Source organism: Schistocerca gregaria, chromosome 8 (genome assembly GCF_023897955.1).
Source record: "Schistocerca gregaria isolate iqSchGreg1 chromosome 8, iqSchGreg1.2, whole genome shotgun sequence".
In the NCBI taxonomy this organism is placed as follows: Eukaryota; Metazoa; Arthropoda; class Insecta; order Orthoptera; family Acrididae; genus Schistocerca; species Schistocerca gregaria.
Window position 1 is genome coordinate 180,431,531 of NC_064927.1, and position 13,514 is coordinate 180,445,044.

Consider the following 13,514-nt stretch of genomic DNA (forward strand, 5'->3'; position numbering starts at 1 on the left):
CCAAGCACCTTGTCCAACCCACCAGCTTATGGTGTCTTAGAATACTGTGCTCCTTCTTTTTGTGACCAGCAGCCGTGTCACCCTCGCAACTGCGGTCCCCTTCGTTTTTAATGGTAACCTTGACCCCCTCAATTGGCTACTTCCCCTTGCATCATCTGCACAATCTGCTCTCAAACACACACCTTCCACAACAGTTCAGTGAAGCAGCTGCTGTGTGTGCTCGCCCTGCTGCGCAAATACTGATTGGGTTAGTTCACAGTACCATTGGCTTGAGTAACGCCCTGTCCCATAGCCTTAATTCCCTCCTCTCCTCCCCCTCATTCCTCTGATTACTTCCTTTTGGACTAAGCTTCAAGTGGTGGCAAGTCTTTCATACTAATACCTGGAATATTCCTGTTGAAACAAATGCTCTCTCTTCTCTCCCTCTCTCTCTCTCTCTCCCTCTAGTGGCTACATCCTGCCCACCATGTCACCATGCCACACTAACCAATCTTTTGTCCTGAAAAAAGCAGTGCACATTTGGAAATTCCCCAGCTCTCGATGCTTTGGAAATAGTCAACTTGGTTGACTAATTAATTAACTTGATGCCCTCTGTATGGGTATGCTCCTTTCTGTCTATTGGTGGATATTAGGACTGGTATATATGATGGGGAATTCTGGAAATCGATCCACAACTACCCAGTTTCCACACCCCACTCTTCCCCCTTCCAAATTTTTCATACTGTTGGCAGATACTGGCACCCGTGGGTCGTTTTGGCAGAAGGTCCATTTCTCCGGAGGTACAAATTTCAGATTAACTGAACCATGCCCTTCGGCAATTTTCAGGAGATGGGGTAGGGATTTGACTGGAGTGTGCTCCCAATACTACTAGCCAAAACAATAAATCGATCAATCAGGAATTTGACACTGCTGTTGGTTTTTAAATCAATATATAATCCTTAAGCAAGTTCTCCCACCTACACAATGATCAAGAATGAGGAGGAGGAAAAGGAAGAGGAGAAAGGATCTACCGCATGATAGGATAGTTACATTAACAAATACGACTGCAACCTTTCTTCTGCAAGTCACAGTCCACTGGACTGTATTGAGAAACAGTAAACATCAGACACTTAAACCATGTTCCATTCCGTAGTAGCAGTTGTCATGGTTAGATGGCACATGTGCTCATGTCACGCTGTCCACGTGCAGTGTCCAACACCAGAGGTTATTTAACGCTAGCTCATTCTCGCCAATCACACACACACTCACGACTGCAAAGCACACACCTTCCCAGCGGAAGCTGTGCCCACGCCCACTGGATCAGACCCACACCCACCACAGACATACCAGCAGCTGCACATCCATCCCCCTCCATCCACATGCCTGCCATGCTGAACGCTCAGAAGTCAGCGAGACTGCCACCAAGCAGTCAGCCAATAAATTTACATGGTGGGAATAATCGTCCAGAGCACATACCAGTCATTTTGAATCATCTCACACAACACATACACCCGTTTCTGCCGACACTTTTCCATCATACTATTTACTTTCTTCGCTCTTCAGTCATCCAGAGAGCGCCGCTGCCAGTTCTTGACCACATGGCCACTGGCAGGAGCCAGCCGGTTAGGGTAATGTTTGTAACTGATTTGCACCTTCTGGTCGACTGAAGCCTCGTGCCCACGAAGACTCTGAAACCATTACAGTCGTATTTGCAACATGGTTCAAAATGGCTCTGAGCACTATGGGACTTAACTGCTCAGGTCATCAGTCCCCTAGAACTTAGAACTACTTATACCTAACTAACCTAAGGACATCACACACACCCATGCCCATTTGCAACATGATAATTGTACTAATACGATAAAGGAGATCAAGACTGTAAGTAGGCTGTTTAGGTTTTTTTTTGTTTAATGGCAACGCCACGTAGCGCTCTGTTTGAAAATCACTGGCTGTGCTGTGTGCAGTCTGTGGCTGGGTGGCATTGTTGGAATTTGCCATTGTAGTGTTGGGCAGTTGGCTGTTAGCAGCGCGTAGTGTTGCGTAGTTGGAGGTGAGCCGCCAGCAGTGGTGGATGTGGGGAGAGAGATGGCGGAAATCTGAGAGCCGATGATCTGGACGTGTGTCCATCAGAGACAATACATTTGTAAGACTGGATGTCATGAACTGCTATATATATATTATGACTTTTGAACACTATTAAGGTAAATACATTGTTCTCTATCAAAATCGTTCTTTTGCTAACTGTGCCTATCAGTAGTTAGTGCCTTCAGTAGTTTGAACCTTTTATTTAGCTGGCAGTAGTGGCGCTCGCTGTATTGCAGTAGTTCGAGTAACGATGATTTTTGTGAGGTTAGTGATTTGTGAAACATCTAGGTTAATGTTAGTCAGGGCCATTCTTTTGTAGGGATTTTCGAAAGTGAGGTTGCGTTGCGCCAAAAATATTGCGTGTCAGTTGAAGCACATTCTTGTATAATTTTTCTAAGGGGACGTTTCAAGACATATACAGGGAGATATGTATAGACTGTCATTCCGTATAGATGAACTGTACGTTTTATGCTTCTCAATTGCTTTGCGCAGTCCACGTATACTGTGCATGATTGTGAATTTCTTCCTGTAACTTAGTGTTTTATTTTTCTCGTTGTGATAGTTCTCTACCTAGTCTGTGACAGGTGAAGGACTGGACAGCCTTCGAGCTAATGTAACAGTGCTGTCAGAACGGGATGGGATTTCGAGAAAATTAGCAGGGATCTGTGACTTGTTTGGGGAGATCTCTTATTTATGGACATCATGTGGATTTGAATGCTATATGTCGAAGACTGAAATAATCGTGAGAATTCGGCAGATAATCGATACTCCGACAAAACGATCATTGAGAGATGAGCTCTCTACCGCATCTTCTAAGTGTTGTTGGCAAACATATACACCTCTCATATATGTTTCGCGAAGTGACTGCAGGGAGAAAATTAGGGGCCAATGCGAAGATCTTTACCGAGAGAGAGTCAGCAGAAGTTCTGTCTTTCGTTTTCTCGATAAATAAGAGACAATGCTCTACCCTGAGTTTTGTGTGCATGTAAACAGATGTTTATATCTATGTGCAAGACATGATACTGTGTGTACCGGAGGGCCCTCTGTACCACTACTAGACATTCCCTTTACTATTCCACTCGAAAATAGAGTGAGAGAAAATGACTGCCTATATAATTCCTCGTGAGCCCTAACTACTCGTATCTCATCTTCGTAGTTCTTACGGAAATGTATGTTGGCTGTGGTAGAGTCTATCTGCGCTCAGCTTTAAATGTCGATTCTCAATAGCGTTCCCTCCAGGGATTCCAATTTGAGCTAACGCGTGAGTAATCCGAATGCTGTAAAAGGATTACTCCCAGACAAAGTGGCACTTACGATCAATTTAATTAATTAGCCTATCAATTTGATATTGATGATGTGTTGTCAGGCAGACGTAAGCGAAAGCTAAAGTACTATAGTTGTGACTCGGGAGTTGGAGCGGTGATCAGGCGATTTTTCGTGGCGGCGACATCTTTTAATGAAATATCAATCTCTCACCTACACTGGGAAAAACAGCCATCGTAATAAAATCATCTATGTTACCGAATTTATAAACTGATACGTAGCATAAGCCTCATATTTACAACTTCATGTGGGACAGAGCATTTGGATATCTTACGAGACTTCGAAAGCGAGGAAGCATCCTATGACGGAGTCAGAGCATGCTCTTAGCAATTCGTCGTGAGCCTAAAATAAGTCTAATATTCTAGTCACGTGAGTCAGGATATAACAGATATTAAGCTGATTATAACAGCTTTTTTACCTAATGAGAGAATACCTAGAGGAGATAAAGCCTATGCCCAACTGTTACATTAATTTTCACAAGGAACGATTCTTTAGCGACGTGAAATCTCGTGTACATCCAGATTTTTACTGTCTTCGAATGTAGCTCTTATAAAAGGCAGAAATCTACATTTGGCGTGAGGAGCTGTACGTGTATGGTCAACAACATCCCTGTATCAGATTGACTAAACTGAAGAGAGTCTGTGTCTGTGCGGAACTGTTATTAGAACTATACATCCAGCGTCTGCTTGTCTTGCAGTGCGTCACGGCTCGCGGCTGTGGGTACGAGGCTTTGGTCAACCGGAAGCTGCGGATTGGTTACAAAGATCTGTCGGCTCCAGCCAGCGGCTGTGGGGACAAGCCTCGCCGGCGGCACTGTCTGGATAACTGACGAGTGAAGTAGGTAACCAGGATGCTGCGTGAGTGGCGACAGAGACGGACAGGTGTGTTGTGTGAGAAGAGTCAATGTGACGGCTGTGTGTGCTGGACGATTATTCGCACCCTGTGAATCGATCGGTGTGTGACAGTCTCCTCGAAATAGGAGCGTTCAGTATGGCGGGGTTGGGCGTCCAGCTGCTGGTATGGCCAACATGGGCGCAGTTGTCTCCCGGCCGGCGCAGCCGTTTCGACCCGGCAGTCGGTGAATGGCGTGAGTTCCGCGATCGCGACTGTATGTGTGATCACCAGGAATCAACCAGGGAGATACGACCTCTGGCATGGTGCACTGCATGTGAACATCGAGACGTGAGCTTGTGGGATGTACAGGTGTTCCAGTTATCTCTAACATCTAACTGTAACAACGACTACTACGGAATGGATCGTAGCTTAAGTGTGTGGCGTTTACTGTCTCTCAGTACAGTGATGTCTTGCAGAGGGGAGGTGTGATTGGTAATCGTTGTTGTTACTGTCCTGTCATGTGGTAGGCCGTTGCTCCTCCTCCTCCTCCTTCTCATTCTTCGTCCTGGTGTAGCTGATTGCGATTATGTAGTGAGTTAACAACCAATAGCAAAATCAAATTCCTGGTTGATCAATTTATTGTTACCAATAGTGGTACTGGGAGCACAATCCAGTCAAACCCCTGTCCCGTATCCTGAAAATTGTTGAAGGACATACTACAGTTGAGCTGAAATTTCTAACTTTTAGCTACCTCCAATGTAATGGATCTCCTGCCAAAAGTACCTACCTTAGCCAACATCTGCCATCAGGATAAAAGCTAAAAGATCTGGAAGAAAGAAGAGTAGGGTTTGGAAATGGGTAGCTTCGGAACGGAATCCTGCAATTCCCCACAGCATATGCCAGTCCTAGTACGCACCAGTAGGAAGCAAGGAAAAACTGTCATAGGCAAAGGGTATCAAGTTAACCAATTAGCCAATCAATTTGACAGTGTGGGGTAGCGTGAGTGGACTATTTCCAAGACATTGACAGCTGGGGATTTATCAGACATCCACTACTTTGTTGAAGAGAGAAAAGTGGTTAGTCCAATACATGATAGACGCTTGCTGGGTGTGAAGTAGCCATTTGAGAGAGAGAGAGAGAGAGAGAAAGAGAGAGAGAGAGCACATGCTTTGTCTGACAGGAAGTACCTGTAGGGAGGGAGGGGGGGAGAGAAAGGAGGAACTGGATGGTGGAGGGGTGGGGAGGTTGCTTCCCGAGTGTCCTCTGTCAGTGGTATTGTGAACTAACTCAGTCAGTATCTGCACACCAGGACGCGCACATAGAGCACCTGCTGCCACTGTGGAAGATATGTGCTTGAGAGTAGATTTTGCAGGTGCTGCAACCAGAAGTAGAGACTTCAAAGGTCTCTGCCGCAAACATAGGGAACCAAATCTGTGGCGGTCACAGGAAACAGCCACTTGGGGCATGCTAAAATCACAAGACAGCTGGCAGCCCTTCACGGAACTGACTCTCAGACACTGCCGCATGGTGCAGCCTGCGAAGTGGACAGAGCGTGGGTGCAAAAGAGGCAATGTCCCAGCTGGTGTGGCTCGTGGTACGTTTGACCTGCAGTCGGTGCAAAGGTGTTCAAAGGTTCAACAGTATAATTATGTGTGGTGAGTTATATTGATGTCGAGTGTGTGGCGATAGTCCTTGAATGATGGAAGAAGAAGCGATGTATTCAATTACTGCTATTTAATGTATATGGCCAGCATCTTTCAAAACAACAGAGAATGATGAGCTTTCCCCCTCCCCCCCCCACAATAAACAGCGAGATCCAACCCCCCTAAACCGAATATTACAAATAAACAATATATCCTTTGGTATGTAATTGAGATTGATTTGAATTTCGTATCATGAGGTCCTTTCTCTCTAGAGTGTCTTTTACCGCCGATTTCCAGGTGAGGGAGAGGAGGGGTTTGTGATATTTCTCAGAGGGGAAAGGGTTAATTATTTAATCGATGTAATTAATTATTCAATCAGATTGATTGAGGGGCTATTCGATTAGCTCAGACCTATGTGCTTTTATCGGTGAAGGGGAGGGGTTGGAAGATAAGAGGTTTCCAGAAAGATGGGAGAGGTGGAGAGGGGGAGGGGAGGTCTCTCATAAGGACTCATTATCCCCACGGGTTCATTAATTAATTAATGGAACAATAGATAAGCGGATGAGAGGGGTTACATGAAAAACCACGCAATTAAAATAGTAACCAAGGTCACTAAATCAATCAGCTGTCACAATTTAATTATTTTGTATACGAATTTGATATCAAAAGTGATGTACAGTAGAACGCAGGTTACCCTACTACTGATGTTAAGAGCGGCAATGGCAAATAGATTTTTGTGTCACCTGTATCTTGCTCAACGCTAGTCTTTTCAGGAGAGACAACTGAAATCTGTATTCAGAGGACAGAGAAGATTTCATCTCTCGTTGGAGCAGTCACCTTAGGACTGAAGTCGTGATAAGGATTCAGCCTGTGTATTCACGTCTGAATTTCTCACCTCGCTGTCGTCACCGACGCCATGCTCCAACCACAGAGGCGGGCGTGACTTTGCCGGGCCGAGCTGATTCCGGAGCAGACACCTTTAAGCTTCTGCAGCACACCAATACTGGACCCGACCAAAAAACCTGCAACACTCTGGCTGACAGTAGTACACGGGGTTTATAACCTAGTCCTTGCGATCTCCTCCGTACTAATGGGCTCAGCGTGTGCTGAGATCATAACTGCAATGCTTCTACATTACCCAGACCGAATATGATGTATCCACAGATATTACGAAAATGGATGTGTGTGTGTGTGTGTGTGTGTGTGTGTGTGTGTGTGTGTGTGTGCGCTCGCGTGCGAGCGCTCTGGCTGCCTGTCTGTGTGTTCCACATCTCCTCTTCAACGACAGGACCGATCTCGAGCAAGTTTGGTGAGTAAGAACCACCTGCCTATCATAGTTCAGGAGATAGGACATCATAAACATAGAGATTGGTGAAAGACAGCAGCATCATGCATGACGTCTGTATTTATTACCACTGTGCTACTAACTCTACTCGCAGTACATGATTCAGACTTCATCCACACATGTCGCTGAATATACCTGCAAAATTATATAAATACACTGAGATGCATAAAAAACTGCAGTATTGCAAGTGACGTTTAATTTTTTTTATCTCTTGGCTTCTAACTTTATTCGTAAAATATTTTACAGACAGTATCCACATATGCCACTGAGTGTACCTACAGAATTGTATCATTGTATGACAGATACATCAGGACATATGACGTCAAAACACAGAGATGTTTGGAAAACTGCCGCAAGACTATTAAATTTATTACTTCATTGTAAGTACCTGTAGCAGCAGAATATTTCACAGAGAGTATCCATATATACCGGTGAATGTACCTACACAAATATGTCTTCTCACGGCACATAATTCAAGAGATCTGACGTGATAAACTCTAACATACGTGAAAAAATTTGATATCATGCAATGAAGATTTAATACATTTATTCTTTACTGTTAAGACGGTCCTACAGACGAGTCAACAAACGGAATCCCTCACACCTGGTAACGTTTTTGACGGTTTTGAACGGCGAAGTGCAAACGGCTCTAAGCCAAAACAGTAGCCATCTATAGAGCTATGAAAACGCGTTGTCATAGGAAGCAGCTACATTCAAACATTTGGGCATTATGCATATTTCCATCATTTCAACAGTGTTTTCACGAATACATGGAAACGAAATTTTTTTCTATATTACACTACAAACACATTTCTTTTTACTTCACTTAAAACTTCCGGGCTGATAGGCCGTGGTCGAAGTATAAAAATCTCTCCTGGGGTTTGTCTCGGACTGCGGGAGACATCCTCGGAGGTAAGCGGCGAACTGCGAAGAGAACTCGAGGAAGCGCTGATTATATAGGCAGTACAGAGGGAGCCACTGTTGATCACGTGGCGTCGGCTATGAGGTTGTCTCTGGTAACGCCAACATTCTCGATTGAAAGTAATCGATCGTCACTCTCGCGGTGCAAAGCTGACATCCAAATTTTATCCAGTTTAACACCTTCGTCTTTCCTGTTAAAATTATTACGATGTTTATCAACCTCGATAGCCTCTCTATACAAGCGTGCATAATAATGGGAGGTTTTTGATATTACGCTCGTCTCGCTGAATTTTATTTCTTGATCACCTTCCTGGTAAACATGTTCCGCTACGGCCGATTTATCCGTGTGACCCTGGCGTCAATTCCTCTTATGTTCAATACGACGGGTGTTCACACTTCTCATTGTGGTACCGATGTAAACCTGTCAACAACTACAAGGAATTTTATATACCCCCGGTGTAGCCAAAGGGTGTCGTGCATCTTTTGCTGACCTTAAAATTCTTTTATTTTCCTCGTGGGTCTGAAAATACACTCCTGGAAATTGAAATAAGAACACCGTGAATTCATTGTCCCAGGAAGGGGAAACTTTATTGACACATTCCTGGGGTCAGATACATCACATGATCACACTGACAGAACCACAGGCACATAGACAGGCAACAGAGCATGCACAATGTCGGCACTAGTACACTATATATCCACCTTTCGCAGCAATGCAGGCTGCTATTCTCCCATGGAGACGATCATAGAGATGCTGGATGTAGTCCTGTGGAACGGCTTTCCATGCCATTTCCACCTGGCGCCTCAGCTGGACCAGCGTTCGTGCTGGACGTGCAGACCGCGTGAGACGACGCTTCATCCAGTCCCAAACATGCTCAATGGGGGACAGATCCGGAGATCTTGCTCGCCAGGGTAGTTGACTTACACCTTCTAGAGCACATTGGGTGGCACGGGATACATGCGGACGTGCATTGTCCTGTTGGAACAGCAAGTTCCCTTGCCGGTCTAGGAATGCTAGAACGATGGGTTCGATGACGGTTTGGATGTACCGTGCACTATTCAGTGTCCCCTCGACGATCACCAGACGTGTACGGCCAGTGTAGGAGAACGCTCCCCACACCATGATGCCGGGTGTTGGCCCTGTGTGCCTCGGTCGTATGCAGTCCTGATTGTGGCGCTCACCTGCACGGCGCCAAACACGCATACGACCATCATTGGCACCAAGGCAGAAGCGACTCTCATCGCTGAAGACGACACGTCTCCATTCGTCCCTCCATTCACGCCTGTCGCGACACCACTGTAGGCGGGCTGCACGATGTTGGGGCGTGAGCGGAAGACGGCCTAACGGTGTGCGGGACCGTAGCCCAGCTTCTTGGAGACGGTTGCAAATGGTCCTCGCCGATACCCCAGGAGCAACAGTGTCCCTAATTTGCTGGGAAGTGGCGGTGCGGTCCCCTACGGCACTGCGTAGGATCCTACGGTCTTGGCGTGCATCCGTGCGTCGCTGCGGTCCGGTCCCAGGTCGACGGGCACGTGCACCTTCCGCCGACCACTGGCGACAACATCGATGTACTGTGGAGACCTCACGCCCCACGTGTTGAGCAATTCGGCGGTACGTCCACCCGGCCTCCCGCATGCCGACTATACGCCCTCGCTCAAAGTCCGTCAACTGCACATACGGTTCACGTCCACGCTGTCGTGGCATCCTACCAGTGTTAAAGACTGCGATGGAGCTCCGTATGCCACGGCAAACTGGCTGACACTGACGGCGGCGGTGCACAAATGCTGCGCAGCTAGCGCCATTCGGCGGCCAACACCGCGGTTCCTGGTGTGTCCGCTGTGCGGTGCGTGTGATCATTGTTTGTACAGCCCTCTCGCAGTGTCCGGAGCAAGTATGGTGGGTCTGACACACCGGTGTCAATGTGTTCTTTTTTCCATTTCCAGGAGAGTAATTTCCACCCCATACTTGCCTAAAACTTTCCCAATGCGGTCTGTGACCTTACTAATGAACGGAAGAAAAACTTTACCCTTGGACCACTGTTGTTCGTCATTACTCCTTATTCTCTGCCTCACCACAACCTACATTCAATACAATAATAACTTTTATGAACAGATTGACTCGGTGGTTATGGGCAGTCCTCTCAGTCCTGCTGTGGCTAACTTATTTATGGAGACTTTTGAACAATGGGCGTTGCAGACTGCCAGTAAGAGACCGGCCAGATGGTATCGCTATGTCGATGACACGTTCGTAGTATGGACACACGGAGCAGGGGAGTTGGATGCCTTCCTGACACAATCAAACAGCATTAATGCGAAAATCCAATTCACCATGGAGACGGAAAGGAATGGGCAATTGAACTTCCTGGATGTGTCTGTGGTTAAACGACGGGACGGAACGTTGGGCCATAAGGTGCATAGAAAGTCCACACATACTGATCGTTGTCTACACAAAGAATCAAACCACCACCCTAGACAAAAAAGAGGTGTAGTGAAAACTTTGGTAGACAGGGCGTACAAACTTTGTGAACCTGTTTATTTAAAAGATGAGATTGATCATCTACGCTCAACTTTCGTGACGAATGGATATTCTAACAAGGATACAGATCGAGCACTGCGCTCTAGGCAGAGAATAAGGAGTAATGACGAACAACAGTGGTCCAAGGGCAAAGTTTTTTTTTTCGTTCATTAGTAAGGTCACAGACCGCATTGGGAAAGTTTTAGGCAAGTATGGGGTGGAAACTATTTTCAGACCCACGAGGAAATTAAAAGAATTTTTTAGGTCAGCAAAAGATGCACGGCACACTTTGGCTACACCGGGGGTATATAAAATTCCTTGTAGTTGTGGACAGGTTTACATCGGTACCACAAAGAGAAGTGTGAACATCCGTCTTATTGAACATAAGAGGAATTGCCGCCAGGGTCGGCCGTAGCGGAACATGTTTACCAGGAAGGTGATCAAGAAATAAAATTCAGCGAGACGAGCGTAATATCAAAAACCTCCCATTATTATGCACGCTTGTATAGAGAGGCTATCGAGATTGATAAACATCGTAATAATTTTAACAGGAAAGACGAAGGTGTTAAACTGGATAAAATTTGGATGTCAGCTTTGCACCGCAAGAGTGACGATCGATTACTTTCAATCGAGAATGTTGGCGTTACCAGAGACAACCTCATAGCCGACGCCACGTGATCAACAGTGGCTCCCTCTGTACTGCCTATATAATCAGCGCTTCCTCGAGTTCTCTTCGCAGTTCGCCGCTTACCTCCGAGGATGTCTCCCGCAGTCGGAGACAAACGCCAGGAGAGAGTTTTATACTTCGTCCACGGCCTATCAGCCCGGAAGTTTTAAGTGAAGACAATACCGGCCGTGAAAGCTTACATTGTATGAACATTTCTTTTTTGTTTTCGTTTCATTTATAAAATTAACAATAACCGAGCAATGTAACACAAACAACGGTAATTCAGATTTACATGCCTATGTCAAAACGTAGAAGGTAAAGAGGTAGAATATATGACGATACTCAAAGCGCGTAACTCAGTATGTAAAGGGAGGTTAAAAATCTAATTATCATAGAGGGCTGGGATGCTGCAGTAGGGGATGAAATACGCTAGATACGAATGGACATATTAGCCTCAGTAGAGCAACGAAAGGGAAGAAAGAATTAATGTGTACACTGCTCAACAAAAACAAGAGGAAAAACTATACATGGGAAAGACAATGAGACAGGAAGATAACAGCTGGAGTATGTCATGGCCGTACAGTGAGTACAAAATCAGATATTTGATCGTCAGGCAGTCCCACGAGCAGATATAGATTAGCTGTTGATTTAAGTGCAATACAATTGTCAGAAAGGACCAATTTGCAAACAAGTGACTTGTAGCAGTCGAGAAGAATGGCGAGATATTTGAGGTTGTAGACACTGCGGTAACGAACACGACAGTAAGCTGTTTAGTTGAAAAACAATGGGTGGTCCTAAAAAAAAATCAGGCACTAGTCGTGTAGGATCCGGTCCAAGAAGTAGAGGAAGAGGAGATTAGTGCGTAACGTCCCGTCGAGAACAAGGTCATTAGAAACGGATAATAAACTCTGATTAGGGAAGGATGGGGAAGGAAATCGGCCGTACCCTTTCAAAGGAACCATACCAGCATTTGCCTGAAGCGATTTAGGGAAATAACGGGAAATCTACACTACTGGCCATTAAAATTCCTACACCAAGAAGAAATGCAGATGATAAACGAGTATTCATTGGACAAATATATTATACTAGAACTGAAATGTGTTTACGTTTTCACGCAACTTGGGTTCATAGATCCAGAGACATCAGTACCCAGAGAAACCACCTCTGGCCGTAATAACGGCCTTGATACGCCTGGGCATTGAGTCAAACAGAACTTGGATGGCGTGTACAGGTACAGCTGCCCAAGCAGCTTCAACACTATAGCACAGTTCATCAAGAGTAGTGACTGGCGTATTGTGGCGAGCCAGTTGCTCGGCCACCATTGACCAGACGTTTTCAATTGGTGAGAAATCTGCAGAGTGTGCTAGCCAGGGCAGCAGTCGAACATTTTCTGTATCCAGAAAGGCCCGTACAGGACCTGCAACATACGGTCATGAATTATCCTGCTGAAATGTAGTGTTTCGCAGGGATGGAATGAAAGGTAGAGCCACGGGTCGTAACACATCTGAAATTTAACGTCCACTGTTCAAAGTGCCGTGAATGCCCACAAGAGGTGACCGAGACGTGTAACCAATGACGGGCAGAGCCACTGGTTGTAACACTTCTTAAATGTAACGTCCACTGTCCAAAGTGCCATCAGAGCGAACAATAGACGTGTAACCAATGGCACCCAATACCATCACACCGGGTGATACGCCAGTATGGCGATGACGAATACACGCTTCCAATGAGCGTTCACCGCGATGTCGCCAAACACGGATGTGACCGTCATGAAGCTGTAAACAGAACCTCGATTCATCCGAAAAAATGACGTTTTGCCATTCGTGCACCCAGGTTCGTCGTTGAGTAGACCATCGCAGGCGCTCCTGTCTGTGATGCAGCGTCAAGGGTAACCGCAGCCATGTTCTCCAAGCTGATAGTCCATGCTGCTGCAAACGTCATCGAACTATTCGTGCAGATGGTTGTTGTCCAGCAAAGGTCCCCATCTGTTGATTCAGGAATCTAAACGTGGCTGCGCGATACGTTGAAGCCATGCGGATAAGATGCCTGTCATCTCGACTGCTAGTGATACGAGGCCGTTGGGATCCAGCACGGCTTTCTTATTACCCTACTGAATCCACCGATTCCATATTCTGCTAACAGTCATTGGATCTCGACCAACGCGAGCAGCAATGACGCGATACGATAAATCGCAATCGCGAT

The 13,514-nt window shown here is 45.9% G+C and overlaps 1 non-coding gene across 1 annotated transcript; it reads right to left on the reverse strand.

Annotated features, from left to right (window-relative positions):
• Positions 1-3,642: 3,642 nt before the first annotated feature.
• Positions 3,643-3,831, reverse strand: LOC126285644 (U2 spliceosomal RNA). The gene has a single exon (XR_007551659.1). It is a non-coding gene; the product is annotated as a U2 spliceosomal RNA (small nuclear RNA).
• Between the last annotated feature and the right edge of the window lie 9,683 nt (positions 3,832-13,514).